General features: G+C 38.3%; 1 long non-coding RNA gene across 1 annotated transcript in view; it reads right to left on the bottom strand.

Annotated features, from left to right (window-relative positions):
• The window catches only part of LOC134521181 (uncharacterized), a 363,047-nt gene that overhangs the window by 293,102 nt on the left and 45,550 nt on the right, over positions 1 to 24,395 (bottom strand). Inside the window, exon 3 of the long non-coding RNA XR_010072674.1 lies at positions 18,980 to 19,100. This is a non-coding gene — a long non-coding RNA (uncharacterized LOC134521181). The remainder of the gene's footprint in view (positions 1 to 18,979; positions 19,101 to 24,395) is intronic.

Below are 24,395 nucleotides of genomic sequence, written 5' to 3' on the forward strand. Positions count from 1 at the left end.
TTCACCTTTTCGGCAGAAAACTGTGAGTTACATCGAAAGTAATTTATTAGTTCTGAAATTACCACAGTCTGAAGACTAGGTGAGAAGCTCGGTTGTGAACTGATGTAGGTCTACTTAAGCCTATGGAGCTAATCTCAGCATTTTTGTACTACATTGCAAGAACTGCTCAATGATTTCTTTGAGCCATATTTAAAGTAAACAATGGACTGAAATTAACAACTCTCATCTTCAGATGTTTATCTGCAATTACTGCCCTAGAGCATGCAGGCAAGTCTCCTAGGCAAGTAAGTCCTTTCATTTCTTGGGCCCTTTCTATCTGCGTACTAAACTCAGAAGAATCAAGTGTTTATTCATAAATCACAGACAAGATCTGGACCAAAAAAACCATTACTACAATGAACAATGGTCCGGACATTTACAGATACTTATTAGCAAGACAACACAGAATGCTAGCTCTGCTAATATTGCTTTTCAATGTAGCTTTAGAATAATGATTTCTTTAAAAGATAAGTTTGATCTGTAATTCAAATCACACTGTATCTTTGATTTGCTACCCCTCCTCCTCTCACCCTCCATTCCATCCTCCCTCCCCCAAAAAGCTTTATATAGAGTGGCTGGAAAGCAAAGTAGGAATCTATGCAGACACTATCCATCACATTTCTGTCTTAATTGAATGACACCAGAATGAGATCGATAAAATGTAACAAGAGACAGCTTTGCATTTCCACACTCACTTATTCTCCCTCTCTATTACTGCCAGCCATCACCGTGACCAGAAAGCCTAAGCATTGAGTTTGAACATTGCTGCCAAGAAAGCTGTTAGTATATGAATAAACTTGTCAGGAAAACAATAAAACTTACAATACTGGGAAAGGCCACCATGTCAAAAGGCTGCTGCAAGCAGCATTAAATATGCCGCTTTTAAAGTTGTACTATAGAAACATATGAAGAGGTTCTAAATAACATGGGCAGTGGCAATTCTTCAGATATTATTCCCCTCATTCCCCCAAGACATGTCTGCGTGCGTGTGTGTGTGAGCGTCTGACATGCAGTTGTCGTGACCTCTTGGCGCAAATCTGCAATTTCAACAATAAACCCAGACCAGCTGTGATTTCCCTACGTTCAAGGATTCTGAGATCTCCAATGCATTATTGATAACCTCATTGCTGTGCTAAAAGCAGAGGCTGACGCACTCATAATCCCAGACTTTTCCTGAAAAGCTCCAGCTCCACACACCAATCGATCACGAGAAATAAAATGAAAAAAAAGCCCATTTCAAAACAAGGCTACATTTTGGGTGTTGCATCCATTTTGGTATGCATGCTAAGTAAAAATTTAAGCTTTTTTCAAACTCGCCTTTTTTTCTAACCTTCAGTTATGATGATCTTGTACTCCTGACCGTGTAAGGGTAATGCTAGATTATCGGGAGCCTCATTAGTATGTCAGCTTTGGAGTCACATTTATGTTTAAAGTCTACATTGCTGTTGTAGCTAGACTCCTCAAGCAGAACTAGGGCACATTCTACGAGGTGTTCTGCTAACCGCAAAGCAAATGAAAGTGCCCAATATTTAAAAAAAAAAAAACAAAAAACAAAACAAACTGCATCAAGTGAATATGGTAAACAAAATGAATTATAAAGACAGGAAGAGGAAAGAGTTAACAATAGTAAAACTGCACATGATACAGCTTTAGTTATGCATAATTAGAAGGCTCCTGGAATCTGAAAATACAAGTATTACTGATTTTCTAGTCTCAGTTTAGTGTGTAAAGAAATGCTTAGGCATTGCATCACAGGAAATGTTCTCTTCATGTTTCAAGACAGACTGTCATATTTCAACTTGAAACTCAATTAGATACTAAAACAATTGCTGTACAAGTACAAGCACTTCTGCCAGGAATTATTAAAATCCAACTGATGAGACACTTGGCCTCTTAGCTTCAATAGATAATTCTTCATGCCTGGTTGACTGTGTTGCATTGTTGCTTCATTATTATGTTCATGCTTAGTCTTAGGGCGGCTTTTTTTTTCTTATCTTTTTTTCCTGTGCCAACAATCAAATACAACTTGGCTGAAGGTACGAGGCTGAGGCACTCATCACTTCTCAAATTAGAAAGATTCCTCAGTTCATCACTATTTAGCAAATTTAAGCACGTAACAACTTCAGTTTCTGTTGATATTGCTTTTTTAGAAAGTATATTTACACAGCAGACCAAAAAGAAACAAGTTTTCAATATTATACCAAAATTACAGCAAGTACACAAAATTACATTACTCTAATGATCACCAAAGAGGTGTTATTAAAAGTTATTAAAATAGTGTTATTAAAAGTATGCTGAAAATTTTTCACATATTCTTCTCATCTTTCAAACAGTATCTAATCCTGAGTTATCAATTGAAAAATTAAAATAAAAGGGGTTTTCTTGTTCAATGACTGTCTCCTCATTTAAGACTCACCAGGACCAACCAGAACTTGTTAAGATAAATGCATTTTCCTTATAGAATTCCTGCTGAAAAGCAGCAAACAACCAGTGTATCATTAAAACCTTCCAATCACAGAAATCAGAGATGGAATCTTACACCTACTGCAGATAATGCCTTATTAGAATATGGCGAATATTAAATACTGGACATCACTACCATATAATTTGGCAGAAAAGCTGACAACATTCATTGAAGGGAGGTAAGCTGGGAAAGTCTTAATGCCACGGTTTCAGGGAAGTGATAAATAATACCATGACTTCAGAGTGCCTGCACGGTCAATGAGAAAAAGGAGACTGCTCTAAAAGGGACAGTCAAAAGAAGGATGCTTGGACCGCCTTTGGGGAAAACCTCTCTAGCAACAACAGAGGAAGGATACAGAGACTAACTGCCCAGTACCCAATTTGAGTAACTGAAGTGGGATGGCGTGATTGCCCCTCTGGAAGTGCTTGCATTGCTGCAAAGGGGAAACACAGCTGACAGCACGGAGTTTATTCTGGTGCCCGCTCTGCAAAGCTAGGGAAAACATAACATTTTCCATGTACGAAAGGGACAGTGCAAGCTGGGGACTGAGTGCAATCGGCTTCTTCCTCTCCTCTTCCCTTGCTCACCCCAGTGGATAAGAACTATAGACAAAAGCTGAAGAAACACACCAAGTACACACTACATGCTATTTATGACAAGTGCAATATGTATCACTCAAAGATAGCTCCCCAGGATGCTAAAAGAAATAAAAGGCAATTCTAAGCCCAGGTATTTACTTTACTTTTACTTTAAATTACATTTAGAAGATTTGGGATTTCCAAGAACATTTGGGAATTTCATCAGGTTGCCATATGAAGACAGAGCCTTCTCCTCAACCAACTCCATCCACATGGTAAATTTCTCAGTGGTTTACAAAAAAAATTTTAGCAACTGAGCCTGTATTTCAACACAACACATAAACGAACATAAGTTTTTTAATTTAATTTAATCCCTCATTAACATCAACATACAGAAGTCTAGCTTTTGCTTTCTAATAACCTACATGAATGAGTTCCCAACTCTGTCATTCCAAGGTCATCTTTGTCAGGAAAGCTGACCTTGCAGACCATCAACATCCTTAAACAACTACCCCTTCCTCTTAGTTGGTTTTCATTGTGTTTAATTCTGCAAAGCATCACAAATGCCTGCTTGAACAGCAGCCTGAGAAATGCTACGGTACTTCAGGCACTGGGAAGCGAATGCTGTGGACTCAGATTCTCTGGCAAGATTAAAATCACATTTTTACAACACAGGCTGCCACTTATTTTGCCTAATTCTAGTGATTCTAGTTATTCTCCTCTCCTTTCATTTACTTGTGAGGGGCGTTCATGCTGTTTACACAAGGTTAACTTATGTATCTGTGATGAAATCCAGAATATCTAAGCTTAGGACCTAAATTCTTTATGAAGGCACTGCAAGGAAATATGTACCTCCCTCCAGAGGTCAAATTCAGAGCATATAAACTAGACAGATGTTTGAGGTCCAGCAATACCGTCATCCGCACATTCAAGCAAACTTAAGCATAGACACAGACATGCAGATGAGAAAAGAAATGCCATAGATAAGTATTAAGCTCTTCTTCAGATGTGTTTAAACACCAAGAGATGTTATGAGTAGTGAAAGCAGGGCTGCCTGGACAGCAGGTGTCCCCTGATGTTCAGGGAAGTGGAATCTCTGCAGGCCCACAAACTCCCTCACAGTGGAAACCTCCCACATTTAAAGCGGCAATAAAGTCTCAAATTATTCATCTCTAGTCTCTTTGCAACTGAAGAAATCAAGGTAAGGGATCTGTGATAAACTTTTCCCACACACACACACTGGTGAAGTAAATTTCAAGAGTACATGGCATGAAGCTATTGGGCTACCATCTTTCAGTTACATCACTGTAGGTGAGAGCCATGAATTTCACCTCAACGGGCATCCAGGAGACAACAATTTGTCAGAAGGCCGCCACTTCAAACCCTTCCCCAGTAAAGCCACCACAGGATTGGGGCATGGAGGCTGTCTTGCAGGGAGCAGCCAGCGCAGCTGACAAGGCACAGTACCAACTCCCACCTATCCCACATTGAACTATGTGAATTCCAGTCGCGGTAGTGGTTCAACGCTCCTCTACCACAGCCACCTCCCCATGCCTGTGACGATCCAGAGCTTTGCCGTGCCTGAAACCAGGCAAGGCTCAAGCTAAGAGCCTTCTCACTGTGTGACCTGAGATGGCGCAGCTGTACCTCTACAGGTTAGGAGGAGCGTGCGGCACAGCCCGCAGTGATATGTGAGCAAGTATAGATGCCTTATTGATGTCTGAACACCTCTGCTCATATACACTCACAGTGATAGTTACAGTCAGAGCAAAGATCTTATAGTACACAGGTGCAAGAGGGACAAAAAAATATGATATGCACAACTACAGCTAAGGGTTGCAGGTACACACACAGGCAAGCACTACCTCTCAGTCTTTCGCTGGGGCGGTTTTCACCTACAAATACTTCACTAAAACCAGCCCAAGTCATTTTGCTAAATATCGTTCTTTGCCGGTACACTAAAGAGCTGCAGCTTCTCTTGGCTGCGTTCAAAATACAGACATTTGCACATATTTCATTCCGAACACATGGAGGTACGGGGCCCTCAGTGGAAATCAGAGATGGGACAGAGTTCATAATTACTGCTGCATTGCGACTCTACTACAAAGTTTTACTCTGCTTTCATAACTGAAGCACGCTTTAAAAAAAAAAAAAATTCCTTCAACAAATTTAAAATAATCCAACTTGCCAAGAATCTTGACGATTTTTCTTTAATCCAAGAAACAGCACTTACGTAACACTAAAATTTTCTAACTTCAAACGTCAATTTTCTCTCTCCTTTTCCCCAAAATCTCCTTTAGCGGGTGGGGGGGGGGATTTATGTCAAAAGGCGTATGACTTTGCTTATAAAATTTAGTAATTCTAAAGATTTATTTAAACAACATACCACCTTATAATGATTGAAATGTTTATAGATTTATACACCTTATTTTAAAATTAATTTTTAAAGATAACTCATTATAAAAGATGAAACAACAATTCAAGAAACAAGAAATAATAATTTTGAAAACTGAGTATAATTAAGATTAAAGATAAGTAGGGCAACAATCGGGCAACAATCGGGCAACAATCACAGAGAAAATATTTCATCATTGGTGCAGTCCTCTACTAGTGAAATGAAAGATACAGTTCTCAGTTTTTTTACTACAGGATTAAGACAACAGAGAAAATAAGTATAATTTGTAAAACTATAAAAGCTTATAAAATATTTCCTCCTACATTTTGCAGTCTTTTTGGATTTCAATTATTTTTTTTTTACTAATATATTCTTACAAAGCCATCAAAACTCCCTTTTAATAGTCATTTCATATTTAGTTCCTTCCTTCTGTATTCCACTTTGGTATACAATGTTCAGTATATCAAATTTTGTGACATATATTCATTAACCTTTTTTTTTTTTTAAATCCTTAGGAAACAAAACAATAGCGCACACACACCAGCTGTTTTTTCCATAGTGCTTGTATGAAAAACTAGAAGTAGCTTTTACTTACTGCATTTATCCTACACTTTAAAATATTTACTTAGCATTAAAATGATATAATTTGGAAAGCACAGATAAAGACTGCTCTGTACCAAATACCAGTTTCATTAATAGGTAGAAAATACGATAACAAATTCTGTGGTGTTATTCTAGTCCACTGAAAGAACCATTGCATCGAACACACTGTAAAATAGTAGGAGAGAAGGTAAGGGGCTTTTAACTGGTAAAACAAAACAAAGGATAGATTTTGTAAAGTGCTGGGTGAGTTGTTAAGGAATACTTTTATATGAAAAACTAATGTTTTAACACATGAATCAATTAACACATTATGTTACTAATGTATTCCTTCGTATCAAAATGACTTCAAGCTCTTGAACAAATGACATTTACATTATTTCAGGAAAAATTATGCCAGAAATCTGTTTGTTATCACATTTCTATAAATTATGCCAGAAATCTGTTTGTTATCACATTTCTATAAAGTAATTATTGCATATACTGAAGAAAAAAGTTTACTCTCACACATTACCACTAAGAATATTTATGGAGAAGGAGAAATGCAGAAGAGGCTTGAACTTAATAATGTAGGGCCATTAATTAGCATCAAATGAAAGAAAAGCAATAAAGCAATTTTGTCACCAATTACTGACAATTTGCCTAAGTAGAACCATTAATTTTGGATAATATAACCCCATAAAATTAAGGGAACAAAACTATTTGAATCAATATCCTTTGCTAGTCTCTTTCCACTAATTTAACTACTTTAAGGAATATCAAAAGTTTTGAAACCTTTAAACGCCTTAAGAAAAATGGAAAAACATATGGTTATGATTTCCTACCTAAAAGTTGCTGGCTTTTGGCTTGGGGCTTTTTTTTTTTTTTTCTCGTTTTTATTTTGGCTGAAAATAAGGAAAATAAGGCGATTAAAGATGTGACCCTTTGGAATTACCACAGTCAAAACATTTGTTTACTTACATTTTCCCTACCATTTCAAAGAGCTTTCATAAAAGGAAGCCTGATTAGGAGATCCAGGAATATCAATGTTTAATAGTTTGATTGAGGAATCGCCAGCATTTATAGATACTGCCAATAGGAACATCAGGCAGCGACAGGGATTATGAATTATATTTTTTTACTGGGATATGTTCCTAGCGTTTCCCACCTCCAGTCTCAAGAAAATAACAAAAACACCACCAGCGAACCCTCGTCATGCACCACCCCACCCCCCCCTGCTCTCATCCCCGGCAGAATTTCCCTGACAGGCAGCATCACCCACCGACTGCCATTGGCGGAAAGCAATGGCCGTGCAGATGTGGCCACAGCAGCCTTGCCTTACGCGTCCTCCCTCTGCCCCAGCGCCGCTGGCTTCCCAGCACAAGGTCAACCAAGTATACACAACATTTAATCGGTACGGCTACTCAGGAGCAACCTTCCTGAGTGCTGGCGAGCACGAGCGGCCGGCATCGGTGACAGTCTGCGCTAACGTTTGAAACGTTAAATAACAGGCAACGTATCCTAAAGCCAAAGTTTTGCAAAAATCTCCTAAGGCTGGGGATGACTTTTATTCACGAACGTACTTTCTGGTTGCCTTCAGCCCTTGTCTGCGTTCACTCACCAGGAAACCGGAGCAACCTTTTGATAAATATCGATACGTATTTGGGAGAGAAAACACAGGCAGAACACCTCCGTGTCTCCCAAAAAGACTGGCTGAGGAAACTTAGAGCGTTTAATCAGCATCCATATCAATTCATAAACCTCGGGTGCTAGAGTACAAATAAACACTCTAAAGGGCTTTAGCCGCAAGGAGATAAGATCTCTCCCTGGGGAGACGGCTAGAAACTGCTCCATTGCCTTTGTGCAGACTACTGGAATGTGCTTGCTTTTCATTTCGGTCTTTGTGTCTGGCACTCAGGCCTCACAGGCAGTGTCTTAAGCCACGCAGGGTCAGGGCAAACAGAGAACTGCATTCATGGACAGATCAAGTTTATGTGAGAATCTGCTCCTCCTGTGCCCTCAATTTCCATTTGAATTGTTAATAAAATCTCAGCCTGAAAGCACATGATCCCATCAGTGGGGAAGTCATGCAGAGAATCCTCTAGCTCAGAAAAACAAAATTTCTTTATCTTTTTCATCTTCCTCCTACATTCGTGGGAATTATGCCATATAACCCCCCCTTCTAAAGTAACCCCCTCCCCCAGCACAACACCTGATTGCCAGCCCAGGGCTTGCACTAAAAAGCCGGGGGGGGGTCGGGGGAAGAAAGGGAGAAAAAGAAGGGGAAAAGATGCACAAGCAACACTCAGCTACAGCAAAATCACAACCACAACAATTGCACCTTCGTAGCGGTTTACAGACTCCCAGACACCTTCAGGCAAAAGGAAACACAGATATTTCATTTTTTAAGTTAATTTCCAACAGCTGATAACACTAGCTGCAAGACTTTCCCACAGCTTTATGACACTGCATGAACTACAGGGCCACAGAGATAATAAAAGGTCACACATAAAGGAAAGAACAGAGCCATACCCCAATTAACTTGGTCTCCCCATGCAAAAATTGTACAGGAACAAGAGCCGATATTTGCTGCAGGCATCAGGCATGCATCTCCTAACCTTGCCACGGTCTAACTGGGCCTCTTGTTTCTTCTGCCTTTGCTCCTCGCAAACTGTTTTAATATTGAACGCTTTTCAGAGGGATGGGCTGATGAACGAAAACATGAATTTCGTGCTTGCCCTTTAAGGTGGGTTAAAGGGGGTGCCAGTAATCAATTACAGAACAAAAAGCAAAAGAGAGACTATAGATTTTACAAACTAGATGTCTTACAGTTTGCACCCTGTTTTCTAACCAAAGTACCCCCCTTTACTCCTTCCTCAAAAACATTTTTTTTTTTTTTTTTTTTTTTTTAGGGACAAAGTATAATGCAGCATTTAAGTAAAACCTGTGTGAAATGCAACATCTCAGAGAGACTGCTGCAGTTTTAACTTGTTCTTTAGAGTAACGCATCAGCCCCATATGAACAATAACTGCACTAAATATACAATAGAATTTAAAATCTTGTGGGTTTGTGTGCTCCCAGCCCTGGCCTCCGCTCCCTCCTCCTCCTCCAACTGGGAAGATGTTTCTGTTTGCAGTAGATGCTGGAATGTGAAAAGCTTTATGGAAGCTGTGTCTCTGGGACCAATCCTGCCCAGCACTTCACTCACCAAGGCTTCCTCTTCTGCCTGGTGACCTCAAAGGACTTGTTCCTTGCAGTAAGTACAAACTCCTGGAAAAGCACATTAGACCTTTGCCTGCCTCTGAACCGGGCTTTGCTGAATCATTACTGAATATCATTACTAGAAGAATATAATTATTGTGACAGTATCTCAAACTCAAAAGCTAATTAAAAAATAATACTGGTATTTGAAGGTTCTGGAGGCCTGGCGGTCTGCTGGTTTGGACTGAGGGGAGTCACACAACCGGGTACAGAATTCATTGTATGTTATATTCATATCAATAAAGCACGTATCGCAGCAGGTGTTGAGGATGGTCATTACTAGTACATGATGAAACTGTTTCCGTTCTAGTCTTGATTTTACACATTTTTAGCTAGAGCTGGTGGAATTGCTCCTTGGGAAACATAACCAATGGATTGAGCCCTTAAATCTGTTCACCAGGTGTCTGCAAATAGGTCATGGGTGTTATTAATTACTTCGTTAGTCACAAGTCCTTGAGCAGTGTATGCAAACATATATTTGACCCTATGACACATTTTTCAAATAACCGATAAGAACATTCACTATTCGTTATTCACAATGTGTGACTGGTCACTTAATTCACAAAATTGTGCTCCTTTCCTGGTTGGGTAGCCCAAGCCATGTAGGCAAGAAGGCCTCTTCTATTTGCTAATTCTCCACAAATGCTTGCAAGTGCCTAAGGAATCTACTTTCACATCACTCAAAATGCTTTGTTCAAACGGGACTTGCAGTGCAACTGTTCTTGCAAATACTTGTTGCAGCTTGATTTTTCCCCACAGAATCTGTGACTTCGACTTCACGCTATGAATACCTGGAGAGCTGCAGAGAGAGCAGAGGATGAGTGGACAGCTTCATTACACCAACATGTGCACACTCACAGAACACACCGATTGCCGCGTGGAATCTACAATTTCAACATATCATCTAACCCTGGGACAGGATGCCTGCAGGCTTTCTTGCCCAAATGACCTTCTCCTTTTCTCCCCAGTGCCTGAGTATAAACTCTGAGAACTCCCCTTCCTTTTTTTGCATGGTCATCCTCTCCTCATTCCAATACCTCCTTAAAACTCATTTCTCTTGGATAGCTTATTGATGCTCACTCATATTTTATGGATACAGTGAAAGCTGCGTATCGGAGCACTAAATACAACTGAGAGCAACTGCAGAGCAGAAGAATGTCCTTCCATTAAATCCAGACCAGGACTGCAATTCAGCATGCATGTGGGTACAGGGGGGAGGAGAACATCATAGCAGGAAGCTGCATAAAAACGATGTATCATATATATACATATATATATACACACACACACCCCTCAGTACAATGTCTCACTGTTTTTCTTTATCTGTATCCATTTAAAACACATGCCAACTATAACCTCAACTTAATCTTTTGTACTCTGCAGGAACCTTTATCAAGGCCAATGGACATAGTGTAGAGAAAGTAGTAAAGTCCTCTCGTTGGGGTTTTTTTGCAGACAAAATACCGGCACCATTTGGACAATTCTTCACTACATATAATATATATCCTTAGAACTAGCTAAGAGTGTGAACTCTCATCAGTAGATATAAATATTTTCATCTTTTTTGAAGTACTCTCACTGTTATTCCCCCAAAAGAATGGCAGGGCTAAAATCTATTGTCTTTATCCAATTTGAAATAACAGATCTTAACAGTTCTAATAGGCTTTTGCCATAAAATAAAGCTAAGAGGCAAGGAGAAGAAAAACAGTAGAAAACCAACCTCATCCTATAAAAAAGGAAGCTGGATTAAATACAGGGTCCTCTAAACGATGTGGTAGAATTCTCATTTTCTGTTAGGAGATTAAAGGATCCACCTGGTGTGGCAGATCAAGAAAAACCATGGTAAAATTCAGCAACTAAACTTGCATCTTCCAAGTTCTAGCTAAATGCCTTAACTAAACAGCCAGCTTTCCTCAACACTTACCTATTTCCTACTTTACCTTATTATATACATGTTCTAGGTACAGTATGTATTCTCTACATGACAGTCTGTGTGGACTTAAAAAGGTCCGAATACTGAGGTGATTTCGTTCTTTTTTTTAAAATTTAATAGAACACCCTAAATGTCCACATTAATAATGTAATAGAATTAAATTAGTGTTAATAGATTATGTTTTTACTTTACAAGAGTTTGATATCAGCATATTAACAACTAATGTTAGTACTTCATGAATCATTAAACTGTTCTCTATAAAATAGTGAGATTTGCACTGGGAATACCCCAGTAAAAACATCCAGAAGATAAAGCTTATTCACTCATTTTAAATAACACAGTTATAATATTCCAATAACATTCTCTAAACAACATTAACTGCTATTTTGTCAGGTAATAAGCTGATAAACAAAATACATCCGTTCTTAAGGAACTGCAAGTAACCAAAGCACAGAGTCAGGAGACTTCCCTTACAACAAAATCTAAAGCACTGAACAAACATACACAGAAACAACAATGCTACATAACTCCTCTCTTCTTAAAGAACACTCTTTTCCTGGCTCAAGTGCATACAGAAGCAAATTAGGCTTTACATGAAGTGGCTGTGAATTTTCATGAGTTTTAGAAAGCTGATAATTCGGCATGCAACAAAGCCAGAGCTACCTATCTAGGTCATCCTGACCTTAGCTGGTGTGGCCCGTTGCTGACTTGTACTTACATGGGCTTGCTAACTGTGCCGGATTATACGCTGTACATACAATGTAAACAACGTGATCGAGGAAGTGGATTCAAAATACTAATTTATGTAAATTTGAACACGGATCTCTTGAAATGAGATTGCAGACTATGTTAAACCACACGTTCGCTTTCCCTCTGGCAAGGGTGTATCTTTGAATATCAAAACCATAGCTACACATGTTGTTTTTTTATTTAATTAACCAATATGAAATATTTCTCATTGGAGAAATAACATCTGCATTTCCTTGAGTTCTGTCAGTAAAAACACAGTCTAACTTTTCCTTTTAAAGTGACTCTTATGAAAACAATCTTCTACATATTACATGGTGCATTTTAAAATACTTCACTTATGAAAATTTATATTGATGACATTAGGATTGATTTTATTTTTTTTTTTAATTCTTCTATAAATATTCTCCTTTACTTTCTGTTTAAAGATGGACAAAAAAGAATCTTCCTATTAGTCCACTACATACAAGGGGGCATTTAGACAGATCTTCAACAGCAAATACAACAGATTTTTTTTTCTACCATCTTTTAAGCATGTATAAAATCCAGTATCTTATTTTAGTAATTCTAGAAGCCCTTTAAAATACCTAGAGGAAAGCTTGTTATGAAAAGCTGGGGGAAAAACAATACCAATGCATCTGTGAAGATGCCAGTCACCATCCTAGCTTGCACAGTCTGTTCATCCAGCTCAAGCAGTGCCAACCAGCCCAAAGTTGCAGAGGTACAAACCAAGAAAACCAAAAAAAAAACCCAAAGAGAGCAAGCAAAATACCCATGTTACTCCTTCCTATTTGCCATGTCAGCTGCAGGACTGCCCAGGGTGGGAGGAGCAAAGGAGAGCAAACAAGCCTGTTCTTGAGCACTCTTCATCACTACCTCTGAAGAGCAGGGTCCTCCTATGCATAAACAGATTCTCTCTGCTCCGGTGGTCTGACTAAGATTGGGTATCTTTATTTCAGCAGCGATGCCCAGTATCTCTAATGTAATACGCAGCTTCACCTGATAGGACTTAGGTCTGGTTTAACAAGTGAGCTTTCAGGGATGGATATGACAAACAACTTCACCAGCTTTTTCATTTTCTCAGATGTCTTTCCCTCTCCTCTACTGGGGACGCTGAGGCCCTGCACCTTTAACATATCAATCATGTGCTTGCACAGCAAACAACGGCATAAGCTTCTGCTGGCATTTACTTGATTTAGCTTAATCTAGCAAGCATGGATGGCAGCGGCAGAAAAGACAGAGGCATGGCTTTTCACACCTGTGCTGAAAATCAAGGTGTGCCCAGGCACACCTGGATTGTGTTTCCCTTGATACTGTTCTCCAACCTGGCTAGGTGTAGCTAGCCATGAATTTCCTACGTATACTGTTAGATTTCCTCCTTTTTCCTAAAAAATTACGTTCTAAAACAATTAACAAAACACAATGCACTGTTTCTTTCAAGTCACACACTTTCATACTTTCCAGGGTCTCGCATACTTCTGTCTCCTAACAGTTAGAGAATCTGAATATGAACCTCTAAGTTTCAAATAACATGGTCATGTATTTTCCTGGAGGTTTTGGGGAGAACATCCCAAAGAAAAAAAAAAATCAGAACAAAATCAGAAATATGGGTTTAGTTCAAGCATCTAATAACTAGTTAGTTCAATATATTACATGCCTATTTATCCTTGAGGATCTGGACCTTACTGACGACAAAAAAGCTTGAAAGGTTTAATTTTGCAAGACACACATCTGGCGCATGGTAACTTCCTACTCTGAGGCCCTTTGTAATTTTTAACTTCTGCTATGCTGACAAAGCAAGATTAGAAGTCTGTGAGGATATAAGGAATACACCTGCAATAGTTGAGCTTAGTGTTTCCCAGTTTTTAAACTCTTTCCAAAGTGCAAGGCAGTTCTGCATTTTCTGTGATATATTACATAACGTATTTTCAAATTAGTTCATTAAATTATCTCAAAATTATCATCTAAAATCAATATACATTTACAGTGAACAGTGACAGATCTGGGATACAAGGATAAGGACGAACGGCAAGTGCCCAGAGCTGGTTTTCCAAAGTACGAAAGAGAAGCACAGGGTAGATGAGTGGTTATCATCTGAGATGGCTGAAACAGCAAGAGGTTAGGAGATTACTGAGAAGGTAGGTCCTGCAACACCTGATGGTCAGCAGGTAGGCATATGTCGTATCTTCTACATGTAACTCCTATTTAGGTGAGTATGGTGGGTGCTTAACTCATAAGGGATGACTTGCTGTAGCAAAACGTTAGAGAATCCTGGTTTTCACGTGTGGAGGAATACTACAGTTTCTGACATAATAAACCCAACCCAGGAGACAGCAAACCCTTCAAAAGAGACTTAGGCTTATCCCCTCTGGATGCTTCTCTACGTCCAACTTCTGGTTTGTCTCCAGCTGTCTCCTGGGTCAGCAGGCACCACAGCAGCCATTACCAATTGAAGGGATCAATTCCCAGCTCCCTTGCTGCAGCCCTGCTAGAGGTGGGAAAATCCTGCCAAGCTACAGGGATGCTTATCAGTATGGCTTAAACACATGATCCTGGGAAGCTTTATATCACAGGGCTCTTTAAGGGTACTGACAGGGACCAACTTTGCAATTCATCTTTGGGGACATCTTCAGGAATCTCCTCATCATGTACCTGAAGGAATTTCTGTGATAGCAGAAACTCTATAAACCTATGATTAAGGCAGTAGTGAGGGAAGTTAGTGCACCTAATCAAAATTGGACTCAAAAGGTACAGTAGGAAACAAGATTAGGTGATAAATCACTTTTTATTGCAAATTTTAAAAGGGAAAAGAAAGAAGGGAGGGAAAATTCAATAAAATGGTCCATCTAGCTAAAAGCTCAAGCAAACAGGAGTAATAGTTCAAGAAATGGTTGCATCCAAATTGTGTAAGTCAAACAAGGGCATAAATCTGAGAAGTTAAAGTAAATAAATGTGAATAAAAGTACATAAGATTTTTAAATTAAATCAGAAAATCATGTGTTTAATTCTGAAGGGAACAGTGTGTGCCAGAATATTGAGTTATACATTGCTTTATTGAAGAGTAGGTCAAGATCTTATCAGCTCTATTATGAGGAATGTCAATAAAAGGCTGTGCGATGATAAAATGTTTAATTAAAAATGAACATTGTGCAACATATGAACCTTTTGTATCATACAGTAAAAGGAGTCAAATGTATTATCTTCTCCAAGTTACAAATTGCACTGAATCATTTTCCCTCTATCAAACATTCTTATCACTATGAAATCTTGTATAAAAATAGATTTATTTATATTGTCTCCTTTACAAATTAGTTTAAGATTATCTACCTCCAGGGTACTTCAAATACTTTGAAAATCTGGGACGACTGTGATGAGAAGAACACTAGGGTCTTGTTTTCTTGGTACTCTTCCAGTTGAATAAGTGGTATGCTTTGGGAAGTTAATTAACAAAGCAAAGGCTTAATACTGATTCAGTGTATTGATCAAAAACTAACAGGAGCTAGCAAGATTAAATATTTTGGTTTATTACTTACGTAATATACATGCATACAACATCCCTGTCCTAAAGATCTCTAACAAGTCAGTAAAGAGGGTGACAAACCGTGACACCAGGAAGAGCACGCAGAATTAAATGCAGCAATACTCACGGTAGGCAGACATTGTGTTTCCTCCCTTGTGAAAATAATCTTACCCCCCTCACCCTGCAATGCTAACCATCTTAAACGAGAGGAAGTGCCAATGCAAAGATCATTATCTATGGAGGTAATGTCTCAGCAAGGGATTTCAAGATGGAAAGAATGGGGTTTACATAGTTTTAAAGGAATGAAGCAAAATGCAGGGAGCATAAAATGGTAAATTAGCACCATAGGACTAGGCAATAAATGGCTCAATACATTCCCGGGCTTCCCTCCTGGCATAACTCTGTATAAGAAATCATAACAAGAGCATTCTTGTGGACACTTTGGCCTCAACATGTAGAAGAGAAGTTTTTGAAATATCTCTACCACTTGGCTTCAAACCCGCAACGTAAACAGAAACCTGTGCAAATGCACACATATGCACACATAGACTGCACAGACTTTTTACACCTGTAATTCTAAAGACCCAGCCTGAACTGGGAGGGATTTTTAATGAAAAGCATAGTAAGTTTCCTAAAACAAGGTCCACCACTAGAATGGAACTTCCAATAGGAGTTGATGAATGACCTTAATGAACCTGAGATACTGAAACAAATAAAGCAAATAAGGTATCAGAAGAGAGCACACTCAACTTTCTTCATCTGTCCCTTCTTCCAAAGCAATTAATACTTTCATTAAGAAAATATCCCAGAGTCAGAAAAAGCTTTGATGTAGCATTCATGTTTTTGACAACCAAAATTCAGATCTATTTGTCACACACCAATTTTAATATACTGTTATGCTTGCTCTATACAATGAGTGGAATACAGTAGAGCAAAGAGCAGTTAAACAACAAATCAGCTGATAGGAAAGAAAATTATGTACAGAGTAAGAATTCTGATGCCCTTTAGTATAAGTTTTTGTAAGTTATGAATGACCTGTGGCTGATACATGCCCCAACTGTAGGAATGTGAAACAGTCTTTTACTAAAGCAAGAATAATACTTCAGAATAACTTCTCACCCATGGACAAAAATGGTCTTATCAAATCAAAACAGTCGGTAAAGGAAAATCCACATTACGCTCAAGGAGAGTTTGTGAACGCAGAAACTGGCAATATTAAAGAGCTATTAAGTGATCTAGTCTTTCCTCTCCAAGTTAAGCCTTGTTTCTTGCAGTCCATTTAGAGCCTTCAACAAGCAGAATAGTTTTATATTGTATCTTACCTATAGGATTGCCACCCCATCCTTTGGGAAATTATTCTGAAGTCCTTTCTCTCTTTTTATCGTGTAGTATTTCCTGAGAGTCAGTCTATAATTACCCCTAACAATACTGTCATATTTAAGGATAGAAAAATACAGGTGTAGAAAGATGTTTTTCTTTGAGCATAGGATCCCCCAAATCAAGTACAAATAAACTTCAATAAGAGAGAATTATTACCTAAGAAGCAGATTTGGTAGTGATATTAAAAACTAAGTCCTCAGAGGAGGTCTAGGTAGACGCATGAATAGAACAAATTCTTCACCAGGAGCCAGCAGAGATTCCCAGGGTCACGGCCTCACTGAAGTTAAGAGAAAAACTCCTACTGATTTCAATGGGGCCAGGATAGCATCCCCATATTTTATTCATAGTATATCATCACAAATGGAAACTACAAATGAAGCATCATGAGGCGATGTGCCTATAATTCGTAATGTTTTCTTCCACCATAATAGTCAAGACCTCTCCCTGAACTCCAATGGAGGCAAATTAGTTCCACATGTCAGATACCAACCATAATATTTTCCCTTACACTTGGTGCACAATGAAGGGATGCGGTACAGCATAGAGCAATTAATACATTTCTTTTTGTGAAATAATGCATGACAGAACAACTCAGAAAAGATGTCGCTCACTTGAAAGTGGTGAGTTGCTAGCCCATGAAGAGCAGAAGTAGGAAAAGCAATTGGGAAAAATAAGATAAATTAGGCCTCCCTACTCTCTTCCATCTTCCTAGTTGTTGCCTTACTTGCTTCATTTCAACATTTCTTTCTTTGCAGGTCTCCAGGTAGCCCCACTTACAACATCACAACATCACCTCTGAATCTGGGATTACAATCTGTCACAATACAAACTGAATCAGGCTAGGTGGTACGGTTCCCTGCAATACAAATCTGATCTATAGGATAGGAATGCTAAGCATAGGCAACCAGTGCATTTTGCATACCCTACGGTATCCTGCCAAGGGCTCAGCTGCCATTCCAGATGGTTATGGGTCTATTGCAGGTTTTGTGTCGTATTTACCAGTCCCATGTTTAAGTAACAAACTCTCACCTCAATATGTCTTTTACCAGTGAGAAAATAGTAAACTGGAACCAATGCCTTTAGGCAGTATCTATTCATTGCACTACACTTTAACCAAAGATGATGTACATAAATAATACACAACGTTTTTCAAAATCACTCTTATTAAACCATTCTATTAAGAAAGAACCTTGGCTACAGAGCGCTAATTAAGATAGGCTATTTTTGACAACACATGCAGAGGGACTACAGAATATACTTGTAGTCACAGGTAGCAATCACAACACCCCAAGAATGCTTTGGAACAAAACTGTGAGACTAATGAAAGCTCATAGAACCTTGTAGCCCAGTATAACACCTGGACGCATCAATTAATTAAAAAAACCATGGCTCTGTTCTGTGGATACCAACACAGAGGAAGCCACCAAAACCAATGACAAATCAAGGTGAAATAAAACATAGATACAGAGCAATACTCTATTTTCACAACTGCCCCTCTCCGTTGTCACAGTTCTACCGTTACCCTACAGTACTTCTTCAGGGTTTGCTAATGAAAGGGTCCTCTCCAAGCAAAAGTCTCTTTCCCAGTTTCTCCAGTTCTAAGCTTTTCACATCTATTCTTTTTTGCTTTCCTAGCTCCAATTTGCTCTAACCCATTTTTGCAGCACCATGTTGAAGAAAGACCACATGCACTTGCTTCTTCTGCTGCTATTTCAATAGTCTTTGAAACTACAAGCAGTGAATTTTGTCCAGTATAGAAATCATTGATACTATAGACACTATTTTTTCTCACAACCAATGATAGGAATTAAAATATATCCTTTTATTTCCTAACTTCTCTTGCTAATCATGAATGGTGGGGTTTGCTGCAGTGCAATGGTGGTATCTTGAAAATACTTTCTAGTATTTTAGATAACTTTCTGATAATTTTAGAGATACAACCAGGTAATAGCAGCAATAGCTGTGAGATCTCCAAAATTTTCAAAACTTAAAATACCCGTTTGACTTCATTTATATTAAATAGAAAAGTAATTATGAAGAACTTCATCAAGCCATGCCCTTGTGAAAAAGAAGGTAACCTACCTTCTTCCAAGAGACCTCTTCCATTTGCCAGTGCTGCTCAGTGCTGCATGTGGCGTCACCAGAAGAATGGGGCATCACACCAGAAGAAGCTGACGTCTACAGAAAATGTTACTTTCCAGGCCTGTAACATAAAGACAATGCACAGTTCTTTCAGAAACAATGACTCTGTAAAAACATTGCACTGTGTAATTCCAAGATTATTGTTGTTCGATTCATTCCTATCAAGTCTGATCATTTGCAAGGGGAAAACAAATAAATAAAAGACTTCACTTCTCAACCTGTCAAACTCAACTTGACATCTAGAGTTCAAGCCATGTTTTTATGGGTTACGCATCATCATCAGTAAACTTGATCGAGTATATAAATATAATAAAGTGCCTTCCTTTGAAAAACTGTTTTTTGCCATTTACAAGACACTGTTACTTTGGTTTATGAGCTTTCTTGTATTTGCCAAGTATCCAGTATACAATAGAATGTTAAATACCATGGCAACAGTTTCGAAATATCCAGTAATTGTAGAAGTGTGAAGATAAGCGTTGTAGAATTAAACATAAGTGAACTAAAGAGGTCTATGTATGTCAAATTGAAGGTCATATTATTGGAATTTCATTAATTTTTATGGTAATGCGTTCACCAAAGTGGAAACTGGCTTCTGCTCCTAAATCCACATGGATGTGTATACAACCAATATGGACACACACAGGAAAAGAAAGTGGAGGAGTTGATTATTAAAGAACAAGCTGTGACCACAAGGAATACAAAACCCATAAATATATATATATATATATAATTTATAAACATTATTTTCAGGCATTCTCTTTTCACAGTCATCAGCAGATTTTGAGCCAAATTCAAGAAAGTTTGTAAACATGCATAATTTCAATAGAGTGGCAATCAAGTTTACAAGGAACTAATTTAATCTTTTATTGTGTAAAGTACCAATGACTTAATACATCCCTTACCCTCTTTGTTTGGAGTAGCAGAACTCCACTAGCACTCTGGTTTAACTAAAGGTATGCAGCCCACAGTTAGTCTTTTTAAGGCAAGAAGAAAACGTTTTGCAACAAAGTGTCTTTCTGAGTTTGAAGTCTTTTGGTGGCTGAAGACAGAAAATAAATATTTTCAATATTTTGTTCTAAGAAGTGTGTAAACCAAGGGCCTACCTGCAGAACGCAAATAAAATATTTTCCTTATAGTTTATGTATTCGATAATTAAATGATTATTTCTCCAAGGCAAATTTCTTTTTCAATTGAAAATAATACATATTTTAGGTATGCAAAAACACAAAGCAATTGATCCCAATATAGCATGCATCCCTTTCATTAACCTCAAATGTTGAATTATGTCTATGTGTGTATATCATGCCCGGGTATCTACTTATATGAATACATATATGATTAGATGACCAAACCTCAAGAGACCCACAGTTCAAAATGTCAGCCATGCATATACTGTAGATGAGTAGGTCCAAACAAGAAAACAAGCCTGGCATGCTTCTGATTAGCTTTCTTTATTAGCATACACAGAAATCCCCACAGGCAAAGCCATGCACAGGTAAAATTATTGGGTTTCAACTACTTCTTGTCTAATGTTGTTAACCCTTGAAATACAGATTTTAATGCAATCAGGCACAATGGGGTTTTGTTATGCGGCTTATGGAATACATTGAAATTTCAGTCCCTCAACTGGTAGTCATTCGATAAAAAACTCAATAGTTGCACGACAGTATGACGTTCTCCTTCACATGGTTTCAACCTGGTGAGAAAAGGGTATATAACTATGTACCATAAAGAAAAAAAAAACACATAATGAATATCTCTACAACTACTTTGCATAACACGATGTACTGATTCACTTTCACAGTGATAGTCAATCTTAGTAACAGGCATAGGAGAATAACCTGAAACATGTAGTACTGTCCTAAAAAAAATCAGAGCTTTCATAAGATAAACAAGCAGAATGCTTGTACAAATTCACGTGTGTCAACGATCTCTGGTGAGATCCAATTTAAATATGCTGAAATGCGGTCAAACGTGAACAAACACGGCATTTAACATATAAATGATGAAGACAAACTATCAAAGCCCATAGAATAAGAAATTATAAGGCATACTCAAAATTATAGAGTCTAAGTCTTTAACAAGGGACTACAGCACACCTATCTCAAATCAACATCTTGTGGAGGGTCAGAAGTAGAGCTACAATGGAAATCAAAATTTTTGTTCCTAAAGCAAAATCAAACCAAACCCTGTGAAAGATAACATCGCTCCTGGGAGGGGAACAAAATACCAAAACAAAATCTTGTGATACTGAGACATCATGGTTCTTCTCTTGGATAGGGAATGAGAGTAACTTCTTATTTAAGGTAAGTGTAATAGGAAAAAATTACCATGAATGTAATACTGTCTTCCACAGTAAGGTAAAAGAGTAAAACACATACAATTAAATAAAGTCCACAGGCAAAAATAAACACCGCATCTGCATTTGCTATTGACAAACTAAGAAAATATTTTTTGAGCCATCTTCGGTTATTTCCAAAAGTAGCTATGCTAATAGTTTGAACATCTTAAACCAATATCTCTTTGTGGGATAAAAGGAAATGTTTCTATCCTTGCTTTTGTGCTACCGCTACAGCTTCCTTGATGTATCATTTTGCTAAAATAGTCCCTCAGAATTCAATGCCTTGACAGCAGATAATTTACAGTCGTGATGAAAGTAAGGGAACAAACAAGAGCTGAGAGCTTATGAAATACGGAAAGTGAACCAAGGTGTTGTCTTCTTCCTTCTCTTTTCAAATGGCAATAGGCTAAGTCCAAACTTCTCCTTTTCACGTGCTATTTTGCCATTGTCTTTTTTTTTCTTTCCCAAGAGTAAGACACACTAGAAACCAGAACCTGAAACACTTCCTCCCTAATCCTGACATTTGTGTACTAAAATTATTGTACTAGTTTTTTGTACTAAATTATTGTACTAAAATATTTTGTACTCAAACTATTATATTGGAACTATTATAATGCTCCAATACAATCTCCAAAATTACTTGGGTAGTGCCATTTTGGTGTTTCTGAAGATGTCTGACAATATAACTACTGGCTAAGCCAAGAAGCAATTCACTAAGATTATAAAGACTTTTTTAATTCCTTATTTCACCAGTATTACTGCCTGAAATCCATTTTGGTTTCATCCAGAATGTGTTATATTGCTGAATTTGCTTAAGGATACCTGTACTTATTAAAACTGGCAACCTAAACTTTTGAGCTGACTTCCATTAGACACCTAGAAGCCTGCAGGCAAAGGCTTAATGAAATTATACCTATTACCTTCACTGAAATATCACTAATTGGAGCAGAAAGGGTGCAACACTAAGTGTGTACAGTTAAAGATGACATTTAAAGTAGGTCTGAATTCTCTTCCTCAGAGATGCATCCCAGAACTGGCACCCATCAAGATGTGACATCACGGACTTGAATTTATAACAATGCAACAAGCCCTTTGAGCTCCCATCAGCAGAGCCTGTATTTCTGAGGAACAAGACTTCACTGACTGGGGGTAGGGTGGTTCTTGGATTCCGTCATCTACTTTTCTTTCAACATAAGTTTTTCCTTATCTAGATTCATGAAAGGCAGATACTATGATAGTATGGCGATATGAAAAAAAGAGGACAAAGAGTATTCTGTTTGATTTTAAGGCATGGTCATATTTTTGTGCAGCAAAATTTTAGGAATTACACTTAAGAATGGTTTATTGTTGTAATTACTATGATTTAAAAATTAGAACAATATCAAAGACAGAGATGTTTCTTTTGCTGAACAGAAATTAAGTGTGAGACTCGCAAAAGCAAAAAAAGGCTGGAAAACTCCTTCTGTAAACTTTGGGTCTGTTTCCCTTTTGCAAATCTCCTCAGCAATTGCCATTTGTTCACATTCAATTTCATGACAGCAGATTATTGCAGAAAATAAAGTTTGAAAATGAATTTGAAATTAATTTTTCACCAGCCACAGTTCTGGCGCAGGGTATTTGTCACCCTAGCAAATGTGTACTAGAATTAATCTTTTTACTGTACAAGGCTTCCCCAGTAGCTTCACACCAGAGCAGATCACAGAGAATTATCGGATTTATTATCCTTTTATTGATCTTCTTGAGGCATTTGGATGGACTGATTCTGATATGTTACTCCTTAGACATATTAGATAGATAACAAATTTCAGGGCAGCTGACTGTGACCAGGTCAATATCTCACAGGAAGTTCTTGCTCATATATACCCATCACCTGCCAGGACCATGTCTTTTCTGATCTACAACTGTCTTCTAATATAAAAAAACAGGATACAAACAGAGGAAGTTAAAGCACCCTAATTATGTCTTTTGAATTTGGACTATATTTGTGGGTTAATAATATGCTGCTTTACATAAATACTTTGAAAGATCTCCATTATTCTACTGTTATCTAACGATCAAAAGGAAATGTGTCTTCAGAGATGAATCACTCTTACATTACCACATTTTACTTTTAAAAATGCCAACTTCCGACAAATTGGACAGCATGTTTTAATTTGAACTGTGGAGTAGAACAAAAGGAAGGACATTTAGTAACTTTTTAAGAGGCTACATGATCGAATCTGTCGAGGGAACATGACTTACCTATGGCAGATTCAAAGCCTGACATAACTGTTCCCTAACCATGCCAAATACATCCCATGCTTCTGAAGTGGAGAAGACTGCCCTCCCTGCAGATCTCATCCTACTGCCCAGTAATAATGGGCTGCCCCTATTTTACCATTAGTCAGGAGTCTTTATACCCTACAGAGACCAAGGCTGTGTCCAGCCTAGGACTATGCATTTCTGAACGTGGAGTTTGATCCTCAACTCGCCTCCCACTCAGTCTGTAGGAGCCACCCAGCACAAACATCCTGAAATCTTGGTTCTCCTCAACAGCAGATTGGGCTACCTCACGCCTGTCACTTGGACTCCTGGGAGGCCAAGCAAGCTGGAGCTGGGAGGCCACTGTATAGCAAGTGGTAGCCACTAGCTCAAATGCTCCCAAGTCCAGGGATGGAAGAGATTGTATCAGCCCAGGGAAAAGGAGGAGGACGACGACTCCTTCTCCTTTCTGTCCTTCAGCTCTGCCCTAAACAGAAGTAAAGGCTGATGGGAGGAAGGGAGGGAAGGAAGAAGACAGTACCAAAGTCCTTGGCATGCTTATCAGACCACAATCTCAAATTAGGCAATAGGGAATACTAAGGACAGGACTTAATCCCACTTCTCTTATGTTTTATTCAGAACTGTAGAAGGCACCTTTATTGATGAGATGATGCCCACAGAGAGAGACTTCTCTTGAGGCTAGATTTCAGCAGTGTTTCCTTACAGCTTACCTTTTTTTCTTTAAAAATCACACCAACCATGGAAGAGGAAAGG

The sequence above is a fragment of the Chroicocephalus ridibundus genome, chromosome 1, assembly GCF_963924245.1.
Source record: "Chroicocephalus ridibundus chromosome 1, bChrRid1.1, whole genome shotgun sequence".
In the NCBI taxonomy this organism is placed as follows: domain Eukaryota; kingdom Metazoa; phylum Chordata; class Aves; order Charadriiformes; family Laridae; genus Chroicocephalus; species Chroicocephalus ridibundus.